This window comes from Coregonus lavaretus (assembly GCF_964263955.1).
Source record: "Coregonus lavaretus genome assembly, chromosome: 6".
Taxonomy (NCBI): domain Eukaryota; kingdom Metazoa; phylum Chordata; class Actinopteri; order Salmoniformes; family Salmonidae; genus Coregonus; species Coregonus lavaretus.
Genome location: NC_139993.1, coordinates 54,126,528 through 54,146,642, shown reverse-complemented (window position 1 = coordinate 54,146,642; position 20,115 = coordinate 54,126,528). Strand labels below are relative to the sequence as shown.

At 42.4% G+C, this 20,115-nt stretch overlaps 1 long non-coding RNA gene across 1 annotated transcript; it reads left to right on the top strand.

The window, feature by feature from the left end:
- Nucleotides 1-11,286: 11,286 nt before the first annotated feature.
- On the top strand, nt 11,287-18,050 carry LOC311131651. Its single transcript, XR_014613441.1, has 4 exons — nt 11,287-14,112; nt 14,912-15,000; nt 15,196-15,314; nt 17,572-18,050. It is a non-coding gene; the product is annotated as an uncharacterized lncRNA (long non-coding RNA).
- The last annotated feature ends 2,065 nt before the right edge of the window (nt 18,051-20,115 follow it).

Here is a 20,115-nt window from a genome sequence, read left to right as displayed (position 1 = left end):
TCATCGAGCATCACTTCCCGTCATAGGATTTAGGACTAAAGAATTAGCTAATACGCATGACTGAATGTGAAATCACATACAGATGTAGGATCTGAATTTGAGCCAGTGTGCTACAGCAGGAAAATAATCCTGCTGCAACAGGAAATGTGAATTATTATGTGGATTATAATTATTGGATTTTCTTTAGGGGTTGATGCATTTTTCGTAAAGGGAAAATCAAGTCTGGAATGTCAAAGTGGAAATGTCAAATTTCAGAAGCCTTTTTAAACCTCAAAAACACTACAAGGAACTACAAGGAAAGTTATCCTGCAACAGGGTGATCAAATTAATATCCTAAATATGTATCGCTGTGTTGGCAAAAAATGACTTCCCGTTAGCATTGAGTTTCTGAGGGCATAATGTCTCAAACCTCAGTCCTGTGTGTAGTACACCCAAACGAGGGCATTGCGAGGGCAACGAGGGCACTACGAGGGCAACGAGGGCATTGCGTTCATCCCCCTCCCCTCTGGCCTGCTGGCCCCCCTACCTCTGCGGAAGCACAGTTCCCGCTCAGCCCAGTCAAAACTGTTCGCTGCTCTGGCACCCCAATGGTGGAACAAGCTCCCTCACGACGCTAGGACAGCGGAGTCACTCACCACCTTCCGGAGACACCTGAAACCCCACCTCTTTAAGGAATACCTGGGATAGGATAAAGTAATCCTTCTACCCCCCCTTACCCCACCCCAAAGAAAGAAAAAATTATAATAATAATAATATTGTAAAGTGGTTATCCCACTGGCTATAAGGTGAATGCACCAATTTGTAAGTCGCTCTGGATAAGAGCGTCTGCTAAATGACGTAAATGTAAATGTAAATGTAGTAAAGGTCTGCTGAGTCAAACTGAAACTGAACACTCCCACCACGTAGGTGAGTCTGTGTGTAACTGATGTGCCAACCTACCACGTAGGTGCGGCCCAGTGAGTGGTAGTGGTCTGTATGTTTAACCCCCTATTATTCTATCTGTGTAGTTTTACAGAAATAAGAGTGTGTGTATGTGTAACTCTCTCTCTCTCTCTCTCTCTCTCTCTCTCTCTCTCTCTCTCTCTCTCTCTCTCTCTCTCTCTCTCTCTCTCTCTCTCTCTCTCTACCCCTTTCCCTCCCCCATTTCTCTACCCCACCCACCCACCCACCCACCCCTCTCTCTCTCTCTCTCTCTCTCTCTCTCTCTCTCTCTCTCTCTCTCTCTCTCTCTCTCTCTCTCTCTCTCTCTCTCTCTCTCTCTCTCTCTCTCTCTCTCTCTCTCTCTCTCTCTCTCTCTCTCTCTCTCTCTCTCTCGCTCTCTGTGTGTGTCTGTCTCTGTCTCACTCAATTCAATTCCATATCCAAAGGCACTTTATTAGCATGGGAAACATATGTTTACATTGCCAAAGCAGGTGAAATAAACAATCACAAATCACTCTCTCCCTCTCACCAGTCTAATATCCCAGTCATGGAGGAGGGATACAGAATTAACCTGGACTACATCACGGAGCGCATCATCACCGTATCCTTACCTCACGCATGCCCAGACCAGACCTACCTCCAGAACCTGCGTGAGATCACACAGATGCTCAAATCCAAACATGGCCACAACTACATGGTGAGGAATGGAGGGGCTGTAGTGCACTAAAAGTGGTAGAGTCTGCCTCATAACTGATCTATACCTCCATCCTCATCACTGTCTTCCTCATCTTCCTCTTCTCCCTCTTCCCTCCATCCGTAGTTAATGAGCGACAGAAAAAATGGTCTAAAATGTGTGTTTTATTTCCCTAGGTGATCAACCTCTCAGAGAAGAATGAAAGCCTGACCCAGATGAACCCCAAGGTGAAATTAATACTGTAGCTATTGCCTCTCTGTGTGTACTACTCAAGACCACTGAGCTAAAGCCTAGCTTGGGGAGCTAACACAAGCCTTCAGATCTCAAGAAAGGTTATTAATCAAGGTTACTGTGTGTGTGTGTGCGTGTGTGTGTGTGTGTATGTGTGTGCGTGTGTGTGTGTGTGTGTGTATGTGTGTGCGTGTATGTATGTGTGTGTGTGTGTGTGTGTGTGTTGTCTCAGGTGTTGGACACGGGCTGGCTAGACCTGCTGGCCCCGTCCATGGAACAGATGTGTGGTGTGTGTAAGACCATGGAAAATTGGCTCCACTCACACACACAGCATGTTCTGGTCATGCACTGCCGGGTAGGAATCACATACACACACACACACACACACACACACACACACACACACACACACACACACACACACACACACATACACACACACACACAAAGAAAAAGTAAACACACATATTATTATTACCATGGTCACCCTTTATTTGGCTAGTCTATCTGTAGATGCTCTACAGACTATCAGTAATATTTCAACTAACTATCTACAAACCCTAACCCTAGCCCTAACCCCTAACCCTTACCCTAACCCTAACCCTAACCCTAACCCTAGCCCTAACCCCTAACCCTTACCCTAACCCTAACTCTAACCTTAACCCCAACCCTAACCTTAAACCTAAACCTAAACCTAACCCTAACTCATAAACCTAACCCTAACCCCTAAGCCTAAAATACAGTATTTACAAGTGCGGACCGGCAAAATGTGCTCACTTCTCTGAATTTCTGTTTGTTTACTATTCTTGTGAGGACTTCTGGTACTCCCAAGTATAGTAAAACATGTACACGTACGCACACACACACACACACACACACACACACACACACACACACACACACACACACACACACACACACACACACACACACACACACACACACACACACACACACACACACACACACACACACACACACACACACACACACACACACAGGCTTATTAGACACTCCCAACATTTCTACCTCTCCTTGCTCTTCTTTTGACCTCCTGACCTGTGTCTTGGCTCCGGCCCCTACAGGGTGGTCAAGGCAGAGTCGGGGTGATGGTGGCCTCCTACATCCACTTCAGCAGCATATCAACCAGGTAACACTGATGCTAACAATATCACTTTTACTGAAACTTATCCAGGGGAAGCTAGCCTTAACTTCAGGGATGGGAATGTAAGGATTATGGGCACTGGCCAGCCAGGCTAGTAGTCCGCTATTTCTAAAGCCCGGTTAACATCTACCAGCCCTCTAGTTTACCTATTTCTGATAAACTTTTCCCGTCACCGAAGGCAAATCTATAATCCGGAATACTTTACCAGTCATTATGGGTTATAACATGTGTGAAAATAAACTTTTATATTAAACTTTTCACAAGTTTACCGAATTTACTCCGTATCTCTCTAAAGGTGCGTTGCCATCTGGTATCAAGTGGTAATCTCGTGTGGCAAATACTACGGAGTATGGGGACTAGGAAGTGAGCTTCAGAAAATTTTATCATAGTTCACACATTGTATAACCTGTACTGACTGGTAAGGCATATATTTGCCTTCTGTGACTGATAAAGTTTCTCGGAAATAGGTAAACCAGAGGGCTGCTAAATATGTTTTCGGCATACGGGATATAGCCTTCAGCAACGGGAGCCTAATGTGTACAGATCTCCCGGAGCGAAGAGGCTATGGCCTGGCGGACTAGTTTGGCACATTTCTTTCTAGCCCAGTCTGAAAAGTGCTAACCTCCAACATTACTGGCTTATCTTGTATTTGTCTCCTCTTTGAACAAAGACAGTGTCCTGGATAAGCCTACAAATCAGAACAGAATAAGATAGCTTTGTATGATTATCAGGATCAGTTTCCCAAATAAACATGATTGATTACCCATCTAGCTATCCAAATCCTCAAAGGAAAGAGAAGCTATGAATGTAGGGTAAAGTACAGTGCTAAAGCTACAGTAAAAGCTCAACTAAAACTGTATACTAAAACTATACTATACTAAAGCTACAGATGTAGGATCTTAATTTGAGCCAGTTTGCTACAGCAGGAAAATAATCCTGCAGCAACAGGAAATGTTAATTATTATGTGGATTATAATAAACTGACATTTTTGTAGGGGTTGATACATTTTTTGTAAGGAAAAATCAAGTCTGAAATTTCAAAGTGGAAATTACAAACTTTAGAAGCCTTTTTACACCTCAAATACACTACAAGTTGTGCATTGCAGGAAATGTATCTTGCAACAGGGTGATCAAATTAAGATCCTACATCTGTACAGTATCCACCTCTCCTCAGGAATGCAGATAGAGGAGTGTTTAGTACAAACATGGCTTGTATTGTTTCTAATGTAATGTTTCATATGAAAGAAAACCAGCGACACAGTTATACTGTATAATAGGTTGAAAAGGATCAGGGTCTGTATTCATAAAGCGTCTCAGAGTAGGAATGATGGTCCAGGATCAGTTTCGCCTTGTAGAGTATAAGGAATGGACAGGGGGCCTGAACCTAGTTCAGTACTCCTACTCTGAGACACTGTATGAATACGGGCCCTGATGGACAGTCATTCAGTCAGTACGAGACAAAGGGCAGAAAAGTTGATTACAGAGACTTTGAAATGTATACTGTTACCAACCAGTGTTTAGATTTTGGGCAGGGATCATGTTGCCAGGGTTTACCTGTGTAAAGTGGAGGGATTAACTTAACCCATATAGAACCAAATCAAATCAGATTTTATTGGTCACGTACACAGTTTAGCAGGTGTTATGGCGGGTGCAGTGAAATGCTTATGTTCCTAGTTCCTATCAATCAGTGCAGTAAATGTCAAACAAGCACACAATAATCAAAATGTAGTTCAGCAGTAGATACTGTATATAAATATACTGAACAAAAATATAAACTCAACATGTAATGTGGTGGTCCCATGGTTGAAATAATGTGTTGATATAATTTTGGGAGTGCTTTCTCTCAGATTTCCTTTATTAATGTCCCCAGCTACAATAAATATAGCCTCAGGATATGCGGTTTCCAGTTTGCACAGTGAAGTGTATTTGCTTAAGAGCAGTCGTCGCTGTGTCGGCTTGTGGGGTAATGTACAGAGCAGTGACAATAACCAAAGAAAATTATCTTGGGAGGTAATGCGGTCGGCATTTGATGGTGAGGTATTCCAGATTGGGAGAACAAAAGGACTTGAGTTCCTGTACGTTACCACAATCACACCATGAGTTGTTAATCATGAGATACGCCTCCTGAGTCTGACTAGGACCCCACTCCGTTTTGGAGTATGAATGGGGCTGCCTCGGGCAGTTCAAACAATGGATCCAGGTCCGGGAAGTCGAATTTCTGGTCGAATTTCTGGTGAGTGACTGCCAATCTAATGTCCCAAAGTTATCTTTGGCTGTAGGTAATAGTACTAGAAACGTTCTGAGCAAATAATGTAAGAAATAACCACAACAACAACAAAAACAAAATACTGCCAAGTTGGCTAGGAGCTAGAAACAGGGCGACCGTGTCTGTCGGCGCCATCTTGTCAAGTGGTGGGAATATAGATGCCTACATACATATATAATATACTGTAGATCAGGCGCATTCAACTCTTACCCTACAAGGGCCGGAGCCTGCTGGTTTTCTGTTCTACCTGATAATTAATTGCACACACCTGGTTTCCCAGGTCTAAATCAGTCCCTGATTGAAGGGCAACAATAAAAAAGCGCTGTGGAATTGGCTTCGAGGTCCAGAGTTGAGTTTGAGGGCTGTAGATAGATGCCTACATAACATGTATGTACAGCGCCTTCATAAATATTCATACCCCTTGACTTATTCCATATTATGTTGTGTTACAGCCTGAATTCAAAATTTATTAAATTGATTGTTTTCCCACCCATCTACACACAATATCCCATAATGATAAAGTGAACACGTTTTTAGAAATGTTAGCACATTTATTTTAAATGAAATATAGAAATATATAATTGACATAAGTATTCACACCCCTAAATCAATACATGTTAGAATCACTTTTTGCAGCGATTACAGCTGTAAATATTTCTGGGTACGTCTCTAAGAGCTTTGTACACCTGGATTGTACAATATTAGCACATTATTCTTTTAAAAGTTATTCAAGCTCTGTCAAGTTGGTTGTTGATCATTGTTAGACAGATATTTTCAAGTCTTGCCATAGATTTTCAAGCCGATTTAAGTCCAAACTTTACCTAGGCCACTCAGGAACATTCAACGTCGTCTTAGTAAGCAACTCCAGTGTATATTTGGACTTCTGTTTTAGATTATTATCCTGCTGAAAGGTGAATTTGTCTCCCAGTGTCTGTTTGAAAGCAGACTGAAACAGGTTTTCCACTAAGATTTTGTGTGTCCTTAGCTCTATTCCGTTTCTTTTTATCCTAAAAATACTCCCTAGTCTTTGCCGATGACAAGCATATCCATAACATGATGCAGCCACCACCATGCTTGAAAATATTAAGTGGTACTCAGTGATGTGTTGTGTTGAACAAGTTAATTTCTTTGCCATATTTTTTGCAGTTTTACTTTAGTGCCTTATTGCAAACAAGATGTATACAGATTTCCTTCTTTTCAGTTTGTCAATTAGGTTAGTATTGTGGAATATCTACAATGTTGTTGATCCATCCTCAGTTTTCTCCTATCACGGCCATTAAACTCTGTAACTGTTTTAATGTCGCCATTGGCCTCATGGTGAAATCCCTGAGCGGTTTCCTTCCTCTCCGGCAACTGAGTTAGGAAGGACGCCTGTATCTTTGTAGTGACTTGGTGTATTGAGACACCATCCAAAGTGTACAGTTGAAGTCGGAAGTTTACATACACCTTAGCCAAATACATTTAAACTCAGTTTTTCACAATTCCTGACATTTAATCCTAGTAAAAATTCCCTGTCTTTGGTCAGTTAGGATCACCACTTTATTTTAAGAATGTGAAATGTCAGAATAATAGTAGAGAGAATTATTTATTTAAGCTTTTATTTCTTTCATCACATTCCCAGTGGGTCAGAAGTATACATACACTCAATTAGTATTTGGTAGCATTGCCTTTAAATTGTTTAACTTGGGTCAAATGTTTCGGGTAGCCTTCCACAAGCTTCCCACAATAAGTTGGGTGAATTTTGGCCCATTCCTCCTGACTGAGCTGGTGTAACTGAGTCAGGTTTGTAGGCCTCCTTGCTCGCACAAACTTTTTCAGTTCTTCCCACAAATGTTCTATAGGATTGAGGTCAGGGCTTTGTGATGGCCACTCCAATACCTTGACTTTGTTGTCCTTAAGCCATTTTGCCACAACTTTGGAAGTATGCTTGGGGTTATTGTCCATTTGGAAGACCAATTTGCGACCAAGCTTTAACTTCCTGACTGATGTCTTGAGATGTTGCTTCAATATATCCACATACTTTTCCTTCCTCATGATGCCATCTATTTTGTGAAGTGCACCTGTCCCTCCTGCAGCAAAGCACCCCCACAGCATGATGCTGCCACCCCCGTGCTTCACGGTTGGGATGATGTTCTTCGGCTTGCAAGCCACCCCCCTTTTCCTCCAAACATAACGATGGTCATTATGGCCAAACAGTTCTATTTTTGTTTTTATCAGACCAGAGGACATTTCTCCAAAAAGTACGATCTTTGTCCCCATGTGCAGATGCAAACCGTAGTCTGGCTTTTTTATGGCGGTTTTGGAGCAGTGGCTTCTTCCTTGCTGAGCGGCCTTTCAGGTTATGTCGATATAGGACTCGTTTTACTGTGGATATAGATACTTTTGTACCGGTTTCCTCCAGCATCTTCACAAGGTCCTTTGCTGTTTTTCTGGGATTGATTTGCACTTTTCACACCAAAGTACGTTAATCTCTAGGAGACAGAACACGTCTCCTTCCTGAGCGATATGACGGCTGCGTGGTCCCATAGTGTTTATACTTGCGTACTATTGGTTGTACAGATTAACGTTCTACCTTCAGGTGTTCGGAAATTGCTCCCAAGGATGAACCAGACTTGTGGAGGTCTACAATATTTTTTCTGAGGTCTTGGCTGATTTCTTTGGATTTTCCCATGATGTCAAGCAAAGAGGCACTGAGTTTGAAGGTAGGCCTTGAAATACATCCACAGGTACACCTCCAATTGACTCAAACGATGTCAATTAGCCTATCAGAAGCTTCTAAAGCCATGACATCATTTTCTGGAATTTTCCAAGCTGTTTAAAGGCACAGTCAACTTAGTGTATGTAAACTTCTGACCCATTGGAATTGTGATACAGTGAATTATAAGTGAAATAATTTGTCTGTAAACAATTGTTGGAAAAATTACTTGTGTCATGCACAAAGTAGATGTCCTAACCGACTTGCCAAAACTATAGTTTGTTAACATGAAATTTGTGGAGTGTTTGAAAAACTAGTTTTAATGACTCCAACCTAAGTTTATGTAAACTTCTGACTTTAATTAATAACTTCACTATGCTCAAAGGGATATTCAATGTCTGCTTTTTTTTCCAACCCATCTACCAATAGGTACCCTTCTTTGCGAGGCATTCGAAAACCTCTCTGGTTTTTGTGGTTGAATCTGTGTTCGAAATTCACTGCTCGATCAACTGAGGGATCTTAGAGTTAATTGTATGTGTGGGGTACAGAGATGAGGTAGTCATTCAAAATCATGTTAAACACTATTATTGCACACAAAGTGAGCCCATGCAACTTATTATGTGACTTGTTAAGCAGAATTTTACTCCTGAACTTATTTATGCTTGCCATAACAAAGGTGTTGAGTACTTATTGACTTAAACATTTCAGCTTTTCGTTTTTAAGTAATTTGTAACATTTTCGAAAAAACATCATTCCACTTTGACATTATGGGTTATTGTGTGTAGACCAGTAACAAAATACATCTACATTTAATCAATTTTTTATTCATCCTGTAACACAACAAAATGTGGAAAAAGTAAAGGGGTTTGAAAACTTTCTGAAGGCACTGTAGCTATCGTATAATATTAAATACACTTTATAAATCCCACAAGAGGAAATTGGATTTGTCACCAGCAGACAGAACAACAACAAACACTTACTTACATCAGAGACACAGAGACAGGGCACTGATGGCTGATAAAACAAGCACAACTCATGGCTTCCACAAAAGCCCTTCAAACCATTAATCTTTGGAATCTTTAGTTCATTATCAACAGACAATTTTTTGCTGTGATGAAATATTGTTGTGCAATACTTCCTTTCATTATCTGATACATCTCTACAGAATATCCTCTGAGTTGCCTTCCATTTGTGATCCTGTCCTCTGAGAGATATGTGAGGCTGTGTGTCCTCCTAGGACCAGAGTTGACTTTAATATATGTGTCCCAAATGGCACCCTATTCCCTACATCAGGGATGGGCAACTCCAGTCCTCAGGGGCCTGATTGGTGTCACACTTTTGCCAAAGCCCCAGCTAACACACCTGACTCCAATAATGAACTAAACATGATTTTCAGTTTAGAATGCAATTAGTTGAATCAGCTGTGTGTCCTCCTCAGCCCAGAGTTCACTTTAGAGTGTCAGTAATGTCACTGAGAGATCATGGGAAGGGTCACACAGGGTTGGAAGAAAACTTGCAGGAAAGGGAAGTTGTTTATTTCCAGTGTGTGCATGCTTTTTGTGAGTGAGTGTGTGTGTTTTTGTGTGTGTGTGTTTGTGTAGGTGTGTGTGTGCTCCCCCGTGGTTGTCAGCTGACTCTCTGTAGTGATTGTTTAATGCTGATAACATTGTTCCATTCCTCCTGACTCTGTGTCAGCTTCCCTATCTCTACCCCAGTGTGTGTGTGTGTGTGTATGGATATACAGTGAGGGAATTAAGTATTTGATCCCCTGCTGATTTTGTACGTTTGCCCACTGACAAATACATGATCAGTCTATCATTTTAATGGTAGGTTTATTTGAACAGTGAGAGACAGAATAACAACCAAAAAATCCAGAAAAACGCATGTCAAAAATGTTATAAATTGATTTGCATTTTAATGAGGGAAATAAGTATTTGACCCCTCTGCAAAACATTACTTACTACTTGGTGGCAAAACCCTTGTTGGCAATCACAGAGGTCAGACGTTTATTGTAGTTGGCCACCAGGTTTACACACATCTCAGGAGGGATTTTGTCCCACTCCTCTTTGCAGATCTTCTCCAAGTCGTTAAGGTTTCGAGGCTGACGTTTGGCAACTCGAACCTTCAGCTCCCTCCACAGATTTTCTATGGGATTAAGGTCTGGAGACTGGCTAGGCCACTCCAGGACCTTAATGTGCTTCTTCTTGAGCCACTCCTTTGTTGCCTTGGCCGTGTGTTTTGGGTCATTGTCATGCTGGAATACCCATCCACGACCCATTTTCAATGCCCTGGCTGAGGGAAGGAGGTTCTCACCCAAGATTTGACGGTACATGGCCCCGTCCATCGTCCCTTTGATGTGGTGAAGTTGTCCTGTCCCCTTAGCAGAAAAACACCCCCAAAGCATAATGTTTCCACCTCGATGTTTGACGGTGGGGATGGTGTTCTTGGGGTCATAGGCAGCATTCCTCCTCCTCCAAACACGGCGAGTTGAGTTGATGCCAAAGAGCTCGATTTTGGTCTCATCTGACCACAACACTTTCACCCAGGTCTCCTCTAAATCATTCAGATGTTCATTGGCAAACTTCAGACGGGCCTGTATATGTGCTTTCTTGAGCAGGGGGACCTTGCGGGCGCTGCAGGATTTCAGTCCTTCACGGCGTAGTGTGTTACCAATTGTTTTCTTGGTGACTATGGTCCCAGCTGCCTTGAGATCATTGACAAGATCCTCCTGTGTAGTTCTGGGCTGATTCCTCACCGTTCTCATGATCATTGCAACTCCACGAGGTGAGATCTTGCATGGAGCCCCAGGCCGAGGGACATTAACAGTTCTTTTGTGTTTCTTCCATTTGCGAATAATCGCACCAACTGTTGTCACCTTCTCACCAAGCTGCTTGGCGATGGTCTTGTAGCCCATTCCAGCCTTGTGTAGGTCTACAATCTTGTCACTGACATCCTTGGAGAGCTCTTTGGTCTTGGCCATGGTGGAGAGTTTGGAATCTGATTGATTGATTGCTTCTGTGGACAGGTGTCTTTTATACAGGGAACAAGCTGAGATTAGGAGCATTCCCTTTAAGAGTGTGCTCCTAATCTCAGCTCGTTACCTGTATAAAAGACACCTGGGAGACAGAAATCTTTCTGATTGAGAGGGGGTCAAATACTTATTTCCCTCATTAAAATGCAAATCAATTTATAACATTTTTGACATGCGTTTTTCTGGATTTTTTGGTTGTTATTCTGTCTCTCACTGTTCAAATAAACCTAGCATTAAAATGATAGACTAATAATTTCTTTGTCAGTGAGCAAACGTACAAAATCAGCAGGGGATCAAATACTTTTTTCCCACACTGTAGCTAGACTAGAGAAAGGAGCGCAGTATGGTGTCTATATTACAGTAAAGGAGTGTATTGGTTCATAGCTGTGGTGTCTGAATGTGTGTCTGTCTCTTTCTAAGTGAAGTTCTGTCTGTATGTGTGTGTTTTTGTGTGTGTTTGTCTCAGTGCAGACAAATCAAATCAAATGTTATACAACAGATGTAGACTTTACCATGAAATGCTTACTTACCAGCCCTTTCCCAACAATGCAGAGTTAAAAACTAAGAAAGCAAAAAGGAAAAATTAACACAATAAAATAACAATATCAAGGCAGGTAGCTTAGTGGTTAAGAGCGTTGTGCCAGTAACCGAAAGGTCGCTGGTTCTAATCCCCGAGCCGACTAGGTGAAAAATCTGTCAATGTGCCCTTGAGCAAGGCACTTAACCCTAATTGCTCCTGTAAGTCGCTCTGGATAAGAGCGTCTGCTAAAATGACTAAAATGTAAAATATACAAGGAGTACCGGTACCGAGTCAATGTGCAGGTGTACGAGGTAGTTGAGGTAATATGTACATGTAGATAGGGGTAAAAGTGACTAGGCAATCAGGATAGATAATAAACAGAGTAGCAACAGCGTATGTGAAGAGTGTGAAAGAATGTGAAAGTGTGTCTATGTTTGAGTGTTTGTGTGTGGCATTAATATGCGTGTGTGTGTGTTTTTCGTGTGGGAGCGTATGTGTAGTATGTGTGATTGTGTGGGTAGAGTCCAGTGATTGTGCATAGAGCCGGTGCAAGAGAGTCAGTGCAAATAAAAAGTGGGTCAATGCAAATAGTCAGGGTAGCGATTTGGTCTCTGACCTCCTCCCTATAGGATGTCTCATTGCCGTCGGTGATCAGTCCTACCACTGTCATGTCGTCTGCAAACTTAATGATGGTGTTGGAGTCATGCGCGGCCACGCAGTTGTGGGTGAACAGGGAGTACAGGAGGGGACTAAGCACACACCCCGAGGGGCCTCCGTGTTGAGGGTCAGCGTGGCGGATGTGTTGTTGCCAACCCTCACCACCTGGGGGCAGCCTGTTAGGAAGTCCAGGATCCAGTTGCAGAGGGTGGTGTTCAGTCCCAGGGTGTTTAGCATAGTGATGAACTTGGAGGGCACTATTGTGTTGAACTCCGAGCTGTAGTCAATGAACAGCATTCTCACATAGGTGTTCCTTTTGTCCAGGTGGGAAAGGGTAGTGTGGAGTGCACTAGAGATCGTGTCATCTGTGGATCTGTTGGAGTGGTATGCAAATTGGAGTTTGTCCTGGGTGTCTGGGATGATGGTGTTGATGTGAGCCATGACCAGCCCCTCAAAGCATTTCATGGCTACAGATGTGAGTGCTACAGGGCGATAGTCATTTAGACAGGTTACCTTGGCGTTCTTGAGCACAGTGACTATGGTGATCTGCTTAAAACATGTAGGTATTACAGACTCGGTCAGGGAGAGGTTGAAAATGTCAGTGAAGACACTTGCCAGCTGGTCAGCACATGCTCTGAGTATGTGTCCTGGTAATCCATCTGGCCCTGCGGCCTTGTGGATGTTAACCTGTTTAAAGGTCTTACTCACATCGGCTATGGAGAGCGTGATCACACAGTTGTCCGGAACAGCTGGTGCTGTCATGCATGGTTCAGTGTTGCTAGCCTCGAAGCGAGCATCGAAGGCATTTAGCTCGTCTGGTAGGCTTGCGTCACTGGGCAGCTCGCTGGTTTTCCCTTTGTAATACATGATAGTTTGCAAGCCCTGCCACATCCGACGAGCGTCAGCGCCAGTGTAGTAGGATCAGTCTTAGTCCTGTATTGACGCTTGCCTGTTTGACGGTTCGTCAGAGGGCATAGTGGGATTTCTTAGAAGTGTCCATGTCCCGCTCCTTGAAAGCGGCATATCTAGCCTTTAACTCATTGTGGATGTTGCCTGTAATCCATGGCTTCTGGTTGGGATATGTACTTACGGTCACTGTGGGGATGACGTCGTCTAATCACTTATTCATGAAGCCAGTGATGTTGTAAACTCCTCAATGCCATCGGATGAATCCCGGAACATATTCCAGTCTGTGCTAGCGAAACAGTCCTGTAGATTAGACTTGTCCGAATGTTTGTGTCTCCCTCAGTGCAGACCTAGGTCTAGACTGAATGTGTGTGTGTCTCCCTCAGTTTTTATTTTATTTTACCTTTATTTAACTAGGCAAGTCAGTTAAGAACAAATTCTTATTTACAATGACAGCCTACACCGGCCAAACCCGGACGAAGCTGGGTCAATTGTGCGCCGCCCTATGGGACTCCCAATCACGGCCGGTTGTGATACAGCCTGGAATCGAACCAGGGGGTCTGTAGTGACGCCTCAAGCACTGAGACGCAGTGCCTTAGACCGCCGCGCCACTCAGTGCAGACCTGCATCAGTTAAATAAAGGTTAAATAAAATAAAATACAAAAATCTGAATGCGTGTGTGTGTCCTTCAGTGCAGGCCTGGGTCTAGACTGCATGTGTGTCACTGCATGAAAAGCAGAGTTTCTGGGTGAAGTTGGATCTGCTGTTTCCCATGAAATTGTAGGTGCATGGTCTTGGGTGGGAATTTCCCATGCAAGTGTGTGGATTCCTGCACACTTCCCCTTATCCAGGAACATTTGCGTGATATGGGAATTTCTGGGATAGTAAATAACCAATTATGCAATAACAAGTTTTTGGAAATTTCCAGACTGTGCACGTCACGTAAAACTCTACTTCATGTGTTGGAAGAGAAGCCCAGTGAAAAGAAGCCAACTCTACTTGTCTCCTAATTTATCTGGTTTTCAGGTTTGTAACATTTATAAGTATGGTTTTGTTTTCAAAATCTAGAGATAACATGTTTATCTAAAATGTGAGGGGTTTTCTGGTCATTTTGATGTATCATTTAAGTGTTTTGACTGAGTGAAAAACAAGTGAGTTTTTCCAATTAATATGAGCATAACCAAGCTAAGCAGATTGCTATTTCTGTTATAAACGTTTTGGCTCTTAAATGTTAGATTTTTTTTTATACAACGGGTGGCCTATAGTAAGCGTATTTACCTGTGTACATATGAACCACACTAATTATATGTATTTTATAAGTTTCCTTGTCATGAAATTCTTATCTAACAGTCGCATGCTAATTGCTAACCACTAACGTTAGCTAACTCAGTGCTAGGCGCTAGCTAGCCTACCATTTCACCCTACTAGCTAGCTACTTTTAGCTTAGCTATGTTGTTGTTTGGTAGCTGTTCATGGGTTTTTGTTACATTTTATTTGTTTGTACAATTAGCACTGTATAAAGTTTGGCCGGTGTAGGCCGTCATTGTAAATAAAAATTTGTTCTTAACTGACTTGCCTAGTTAAATAAAGGTAAAATAAATAAAATAGTGATAAACTAACACACTAGCTAGCTAACTAACTAAATAGCTAGCTAGCTTACTAAACCAGTTCAAACCCTGATGCGTCATACATACTAGTGAGACATATCTTTTTGCAAAGGCAATTAAGTAGCTAGTTAAGTAGATTATTCTGGAGATTGTTGAATTGAGTTGTAACATTAACCTACACAAATGTAATACTTTTGCATTCTCTTTTACACACACAGATGTACCTCCCTGCATAATGTATCTGTGCTCTAATTCTTAATGAGGGAGATGTCACAGAGCACGGACACGTCACCGGATGTCATCATAGGTATGTTTTCTTTTCACCTAGAATGGTTAAATATTGTACTCAATTTTATCCAAGGTGTTCATTCAAACACTGAAAAAGAGTGAAACTATCAATGGTATATTTAATGCTCTTTATACATACGATAGCAAGGCACTGCACCGGTAGGGTGGCCACCAAAACAACGTCAAATGAACCATGTGCTCGTATCCATTGCAGGTTCTTGTGCCACTTATTATGAGACTGTGAGGAGGGTGTATCTCTCAGGTTTACTTGAGAACATAGAGGACACAATCTTGCAAAAACATGCAAAGAAGGGTCGCCAGAGGAGAACGCAGGTAAGCCTTTTTGTACAAGTAGCTTTTGTGTTACACTTAGTTTATTACCACTGTATTACTCCTGGTCCTTGGAATACAAAGGTTGTACATGGCCCTATTACATGTTTCAAGTTATATATTTGAGTCTAGAAGAGTGGAATGAAAACAGATGTTGAATTCCACCACCTGCTCTATAGTGGCTACGCGGAATATTTACATTGACCCCCTTATTTTATTCTTATTTATTATATTATTTTGCACTGACTCTCTTGCACAGGCTCAATGTACGCTCACTGGACTACACTCACACATACTACACTGACACTCCAACACAAACACACACACACGGACACACACACAAAACACACACACATGCATATTGACGCCACACACACATGCATTCACATTCCTTCACACTCTTCACATACGCTACTGCTACTCTGTTTATTATCTATGCATAGTCACTTTACCCCTACATACATGTACAGTCGTGGTCAAAAGTTTTGAGAATGACACAAGTATTGGTCTTCACAAAGTTTGCTGCTTCAGTGTTTTTAGATATTTTTGTCAGATGTTACTATGGTATACTGAAGTATAAATACAAGCATTCCATAAGTGTGAAAGGCTTTTATTGACAATTACATTTAGTTTATGCAAAGAGTCAATATTTGCAGTGTTGACCCTTATTTTTCAAGACCTCTGCAATCTGCCCTGGCATGCTGTCAATTAACTTCTGGGCCACTTCCTGACTGATGGCAGCCCATTCTTGCATAATCAATGTTTGTCAGAATTTGTGGGGTTTTGTTTGTCCACCCGCCTCTTGAGGATTGACCACAAGTTCTCAATGGGATTAAGGTCTGGGGAGTTTCCTGGCCATGGACACAAAATGTCGATGTTTTGTTCCCCGAGCCACTTAGTTTTCACTTTTGCCTTATGGCAAGGTGCTCCATCATGCTGGAAAAGGCATTGTCCGTCACCAAACTGTTCTTGGATGGTTGGGAGAAGTTGCTCTCGGAGGATGTGTTGGTACCATTCTTTAGTCATGGCTGTGTTCTTAGGCAAAATTGTGAGTGAGCCCACTCCCTTGGCTGAGAAGAAACCCCACACATGAATGGTCTCAGGATGCTTTACTGTTGGCATGACACAGGACTGATGGTAGCGCTCACCTTGTCTTCTCCGGACAAGGTGTTTTCCGGATGCCCCAAACAATCGAAAAGGGGATTCATCAGAGAAAATGACTTTATCCCAGTCCTCAGCAGTCCAATCCCTTTACCTTTTGCAAAATATCAGTCTGTCCCTGATGTTTTTCCTGGAGAGAAGTGGCTTCCTCGCTGCCCTTCTTGACACCAGGCCATCCTCCAAAAGTCTTTGCCTCACTGTGTGTGCAGATGCACTCACACCTGCATGCTGCCATTCCTGAGCAAGCTCTGCACTGGTGGTGCCCCGATCCCGCAGCTGAATCAACTTTAGGAGACGGTCCTGGCGCTTGCTGGACTTTCTTGGGCGCCCTGAAGCCTTCTTCACAACAATTGAACCTCTCTCTTCCTGAAGTTCTTGATGATCCGATAAATGGTTGATTTAGGTGCAATCTTACTAGCAGCAATATCCTTGCCTGTGAAGCCGTTTTTGTGCAAAGCAATGATGACGGCACGTGTTTCCTTGCAGGTAACCATGGTTAACAGAGGAAGAACAATGATTTCAGGCACCACCTTCCTTTTAAAGCTTCCAGTCTGTTATTCTAACTCAATCAGCATGATAGAGCGATCTCCAGCCTTGTCCTCGTCAACACTTTCACCTGTGTTAACGAGAGAATCACTGACATGATGTCAGGTGGTCCTTTTGTGGCAGGGCTGAAATGCAGTGGAAATGTTTTTTTGGGATGAAGTTTATTTTCATGGCAAAGAGGGATCACTCTTCATAACATTCTGGAGTATATGCAAACTGCCATCATAAAAACTGAGGCAGCAGACTTTGTGAAAATTAATATTTGTGTCATTCTCAAAACTTTTGACCACGACTGTACATATTACCTCAATTACCTCGACTAACCCGTACCCTCGTAATTGTTATTTTATTGTAATTGTTATTTTATTTTTTATTTTTTTGAAAACTGTGCATTGTTGGTTAAGGGCTCGTAATTAAGCATTTCATGGTAAGGTCTACATCTGTTTTATTTGGTGCATGTGACAAATACAATTTGATTTGATTTGAGACTGATGCATTTGTTTACTGTGTTGTATTGTCCTATTTGTTTTTTGCTTCTATGTGCATGGTCGAGAATGCTTGCAGAGGATGAGAGAGACATTTGGATAGGAGTTCATGTTGACCTGAGGAGCGATGAGGAGGATGCCCTGCAAAACGACAAACCAGTGTGGCTTTGTCAAGAACTACAGAGACGCTTGGAGAGGGACCAGAGCACCTTGTTGAGCCACACCACACGGCTCATGTCTGGGGAGTTTTTTTCAAGGCAACCTAGATCCCACGGACCCCTCAACCCTCAACACTATAGCAATGGAGGCTCGCCATGGGCCAAGCTGGATGACTCCTGTCAGTACTAGTTGATCTTTAAATTTAGAATATTCCTCTATCTGAGGTATGACCCCCCCCCCACCCCCCACGAGTACTGGCAGGAGTCAACCAGCTTGGCCCAGGTCGAGCCTCAATGGGGTTTACTTTAGTTTCAGGCCCTGCTTAGCAGAAATGCATATACAATTACCTGCTTTCTCCTGCTCTACTGAAATAAAGTGATTAAGTGGATTTGTGTGTTTTTTTCAAGGAACTAACAGATGTTTTAGTATAGGGATGTTGTGAGGTGCTGGAAAAACCTTGATAGTGGTGCTTGAATTTTACTTCTGAAAAGGTGTAGGAACCCTGATGTGATATTAATAATACAAATAATTAAAAGTCATTCATTCATAATTCACTGTAATTCATTCATTCATTTAAAAATGTATTGTGTTTTTAATATACAGTGGGGAGAACAAGTATTTGATACACTGCCGATTTTGCAGGTTTTCCTACTTACAAAGCATGTAGAGGTCTGTAATTTTTTTATCATAGGTACACTTCAACTGTGAGAGACGGAATCTAAAACGAAAATCCAGAAAATCACATTGTATGATTTTTAAGTAATTAATTTGCATTTTATTGCATGACAAAAGTATTTGATCACCTACCAACCAGGAAGAATTCCGGCTCTCACAGACCTGTTAGTTTTTCTTTAAGAAGCCCTCCTGTTCTCCATTCATTACCTGTATTAACTGCACCTGTTTGAACTCGTTACCTGTATAAAAGACACCTGTCCACACACTCAATCAAACAGACTCCAACCTCTCCACAATGGCCAAGACCAGAGAGCTGTGTAAGGACATCAGGAATAAAATTGTAGACCTGCACAAGGCTGGGATGGGCTACAGGACAATAGGCAAGCAGCTTGGTGAGAAGGCAACAACTGTTGGCGCAATTATTAGAAAATGGAAGAAGTTCAAGATGACGGTCAATCACCCTCGGTCTGGGGCTCCTTGCAAGATCTCACCCCGTGGGGCATCAATGATCATAATAATATAATAATATGCCATTTAGCAGACGCTTTTATCCAAAGCGACTTACAGTCATGCGTGCATACATTTTTTTTGTGTATGGGTGGTCTCGGGGATCGAACCCACTACCTTGGCGTTACAAGCGCCGTGCTCTACCAGCTGAGCTACAGAGGACCACATCATGAGGAAGGTGAGGGATCAGCCCAGAACTATACGGCAGGACCTGGTCAATGACCTGAAGAGAGCTGGGACCACAGTCTCAAAGAAAACCATTAGTAACACACTACGCCGTCATGGATTAAAATCCTGCAGCGCACGCAAGGTCCCCCTGCTCAAGCCAGCGCATGTCCAGGCCCGTCTGAAGTTTGCCAATGACCATCTGGATGATCCAGAGGAGGAATGGGAGAAGGTCATGTGGTCTGATGAGACAAAAAATTGAGCTTTTTGGTCTAAACTCCACTCGCCGTGTTTGGAGGAAGAAGAAGGATGAGTACAACCCCAAGAACACCATCCCAACCGTGAAGCATGGAGGTGGAAACATCATTCTTTGGGGATGCTTTTCTGCAAAGGGGACAGGACAACTGCACCGTATTGAGGGGAGGATGGATGGGGCCATGTATCGCGAGATCTTGGCCAACAACCTCCTTCCCTCAGTAAGAGCATTGAAGATGGGTCGTGGCTGGCTCTTCCAGCATGACAACGACCCGAAACACACAGCCAGGGCAACTAAGGAGTGGCTCCGTAAGAAGCATCTCAAGGTCCTGGAGTGGCCTAGCCAGTCTCCAGACCTGAACCCAATAGAACATAATTGCAAATAAAGGTTTCTGTACCAAAATGTTAAGTTCAGCTTTTCTGATGTATCAAATACTTATGTCATGCAATAAAATGCAAATTAATTACTTAAAAATCATACAATGTGATTTTCTGGATTTTTGTTTTAGATTCCGTCTCTCACAGTTGAAGTGTACCTATGATAAAAATTACAGACCTCTACATGCTTTGTAAGTAGGAAAATCTGCAAAATCGGCAGTGTATCAAATACTTGTTCTCCCCACTGTACCAGTCAAATCAAATCTTTACTTTACTGTGAAATACTTGCTTACGAGCCCTTCTCAATGATGCAGAATATATTTTTAAATATATTATATATAGGAACACAGGAGAAATAAAATACACAATAATTAAGCTATATACAGGGAGTACCAGTACAGATCAATGTGCAGGGGTACAAGGTATTTGAGGTAGATATGTACATAAAGGCAGGGTAAAGTAACTATATAACG